This window comes from Triticum dicoccoides, chromosome 1A (assembly GCF_002162155.2).
Source record: "Triticum dicoccoides isolate Atlit2015 ecotype Zavitan chromosome 1A, WEW_v2.0, whole genome shotgun sequence".
NCBI classification, from domain to species: Eukaryota; Viridiplantae; Streptophyta; class Magnoliopsida; order Poales; family Poaceae; genus Triticum; species Triticum dicoccoides.
In genome coordinates this window covers 563231402-563235457 of record NC_041380.1, presented here as the reverse complement: position 1 = coordinate 563235457, position 4056 = coordinate 563231402, and positions in this window count along the sequence as shown.

Genomic DNA, 4056 nt, shown 5'->3' with positions numbered 1-4056 from the left:
TGATGATATGGGTAGTACAAGAGTAGATCTACCACGAGATCAAGGAGGCTAAACACTAGAAGCTAGCTTATGGTATGACTGTTGTATATGGAGTTGATTGCCTACGGACTACAACCCTCCGGTTTATATAGACACCGGATAGGGTTAGGGTTACATAGAGTCGGTTACAATGGTAGGAGATCTTGAATATCCGCATCGCCAAGCTTTCCTTCCACGCCAAGGAAAGTCCCATCGGGACACGGGACGAAGTCTTCAATCTTGTATCTTCATAGTCCAGGAGTTCGGCTGAAGGTATAGTCCGGCTACCCGAACACCCCCTAATCCAGGACTCCCTCAATGACCCTTGAGTCTGCAGAACTCAAGGGAAAAAGGGGTTAGGTGGCGAATGGTAAAACCAATGTTGGGCATTGCTGGAGGAGTTTTATTCAAGGCGAACTGTCAAGGGGTTCCCATTATAACCCAACCGTGTAAGGAACGCAAAATCCGGGAACATAACACCGATATGACAGAAACTAGGGCGGCAAGAGTGGAACAAAACACCAGGCATAAGACCGAGCCTTCCACCCTTTACCAAGTGTATAGATGCGTTAATTAAATAAGAGATATTGTGATATCCCAACAAAATATCCATGTTCCAACATGGAACAAACTCCAATCTTCACCTGCAACTAGCAACGCTATAAGAGGGGCTGAGCAAAACGGTAACATAGCCAAACAACGGTTTGCTAGGACAAGGTGGGTTAGAGGCTTGGTTTAGCAACATGGGAGGCATGATATAGCAAGTGGTAGGTATCGCAGCGTAAGCATAGAAAAAGAGCGAGCAAATAGCAAGCAAAGATAGAAGTGATTTCGAGGGTATGGTCATCTTGCCTGAGATCCCGCAAGGAAGAAGAACGAGTCCAAGAAGAAGACAAATGGACGTGGTCGAACGGATCCTCACAACTCCGACGTTATCGGAACCAACCCGAAGAAGCAACACCAGAAAGAAACACACAACATAGTAAACAACCATCACATGAACATGGCATGATGTGCAAACAAGTATGATGCATGTCCGGTTTAAAGATACATGGCATGGCAAAATACACGAACAATCCTACAAATTAAGTGGAGCTCAATATGCAACTCCGTTGCATATTGACGAAACACCACATGACTTATTTAGTTCGATCTTGTTTATGTACCCAACAATATTAAATGTTGTTAAACATGGCAAGAGGTGAATCAAAGTAAAACTACCTATCTAGTCAAGTTTAAATGAGGCCGGAAACAACGAACAACAATTCCGGAAAATCCTCATATGCATATATTAGGTTTGGTACTGTTCTGCCCTAAACACAATTTTAGAGTTGTTAAACATGCAAGGTGAAGCCACCATGTTAAACTAGGCATTTTCCAACCCATTTACATATAAAGTTTATTAAATTCGGAGTTACGGTTATTTAGTTATGAATTAAATCATTTTAGCAAGTTATTTAAGCAAATTTAAACAAATAGCATTTTAAACATTTTAAACATAGTTGAAAGTTGCATATTGTGAAACTAGACAAGATTCTAAACATTTTTCATATATAATGTTTTTACAAATGATGCACGGTTGTGGCATTATGATATGCATGGAACTTAGGGGTTTTTCTGCAAATCTGCAAAACTTGGGGTAATTGGATAAAATCGCGATGCACAGGAAAAAACAAATATGGGCCGAATCTGAGCTATCGGGCGAAACAGGATCGGGCTTGAGGTGCTTCTCACCTCGTGGGCTCACGACCCAGTCGGGGGAGAGGCTTGGCAGGCCGGTTGAAGAGGAGTGCGCTGGGCCTGGGGATCTGGAGGCAGAGGTGCGGTCAACGGGCGCTCCTTGTCTCCATACGCACAGTAGGAGGACGAGGCAAGGGCCGCGGGGAGGTGGAGTTCGCCGGCGCGGGTGGACTTGGGCGACGCAGACGACGTGGAGACGAACGGATCCTGGCGGAGCCTCGCCGGAATGAAGCAGGAGCAGCAGCGCAGGACGCAGAGGAGGGTCAACGCGGGCAGGGCTCCGTTGACAGCCGCGCTCGCTACTGCTGGTTGAAGCAGCCGACGGCGAGGAGATGAAGCAGGGGCGCGAGGTTCAGAGCTGCGCGGCGGCAGGGACGAGCAGGTCCTGGTGCGGGGCGTCGTCGGCGGGAACCGGCCGGGAACGGGCCAGGGCGGCAGAGGAAGGCGACGGTAGGGTCGGGGCACGTCTCGTGGTCCTGCTAGAAGCAGAGGAAGCAGAGGAACGACATGGAAATGGCGCAAGCTCCCGGCGACGGGGTGGGGCCTACTCCGGCGAGATGCATGCAGAGGAGGCGGAGGTCGAGTGGCGTGGGAGTAGCATCGCGCGGCGACGTGGGTCGACGTCCTCTTGGGCGGCTGGACCGAGGGAGCTTGGAGTTCCCGATCTGCGTGGGGACGAAGAGGTGGCACGCGAGACGATGGAGCTCGTGCCCCTGGACAATGGGAGGCTCGGGGCTTGAGTAGGGGAGGCTGCACGCAAAACTAGGGATCTGGTCGGAGGCTGCGAGGGGATTTGGGCAGGTGAATGGCTGCAGCGATCTGGTTGGGTGGAGGTGGATCGGGAGGATCCCGATGGGGATGGTGAGTGGGTGGCGGCGGCGGAGACGAGAGGGATGGATGGGACATCCTAGGATCTAGGGTTGGACCAAATAGATACTTTAGGTGAAATAGGTTAGGGGCTAATCCGTCCCTCCAATCGTAATCGAACGGTCGGGAAAAATAGGCTAGGGAGCCCAAATAAGAAAACGAAGACGTTTTGTCGATGTTTGGGGATGATCCGGACACAACGGTGACAACTGCCCGGGTCGGGTCCGGGGAAGTTTCGGACGCGCACGTGAGGAGGGCCGCGGGATGATGAGAGAGGTTAGGTTGGGCCTGGCGGTAAGCAGTGGACTGTGTAGACGGTCTCGAGCTGAGAGAAGAGAAGAGGGAAAGAGAGAGACCCGGTGACTGTTTCCGGAGACCAAAAACGTCCGACGTTAGACCGGCTATAATGCCGCTATAGTTTAACGGTTGGGCTATGAAACGAACTCCGAATGCGATGAAACTTGACAGGTGGTCTATCTACACTATAATAAGACCGCACGCCAACTTTCAACCCAATCCGAGAAAAATTTCCGGCCACTTATAAAATACTATTTTGGACATGACGCGGGCGCGTGCAAGTGTGTCTGGACTCAGAATGAACAACGGAAAGAACGAGGAGACCGGGACGGATGCAAGTTTTGAAAACATGATGATGCAATGCATGTGATGACATGATAAAATGCAACACGCAAGCAAATGACAAGGCAACAACAGCGAATAACTGGAAGACACCTAGCGCATTGGTCTCGGGGCGTCACAACACTCCACCACTACGAGAGGATCTCGTCCCGAGATCTTGGATGGCACCGGAGGGAAAAGGAAGAGGAAGAGAATAGGTAAAACTAAGTTGCTTCTTTGACAAACGAGTGAAACCAAAGAACCTCGAGAGGTTGACAAATTGAACGGAAGAAAACAAAGAAGATGCACAAAGTTGAAAACACTCCTTTAGACAAGAGGAACAAGGAACATTACTAGAACCTTGTAGGTTGAAGACATAAGAAAAAAGGTTGCAATGAACAAGAAGTACATGCAAGTACTCCGGTTGAAACGAGATGTACAAGTGATGATAAGGATCAATTACGATAACACTCCGGTTGGAAATGGAAGGCATAGAATATGAACTTGGCAAAATGAAAGCACTTGGATGCGACTCCGATTAGAAGAGGAATAATAGACACAACACTCCGGTTAAGTGAATAAGCATGAAAAGAACATGATCCTGATAAAACAAGAAGATGGGTTGAAGAGAGCAACATCACAATGCCTCCGGAACAAAAGTAGGAATGGAATGGAATGAACGAAGGGAACCAAGATCTTGAGAGAGCACGCTTACAACAAATGCTAGAACGGAGTTCTTGGAAAAAAACCAACAATGAAAAGAATAAGCTTGATGTGGTCTTATGGAATACATCTCAAATTATGAGGTGACAA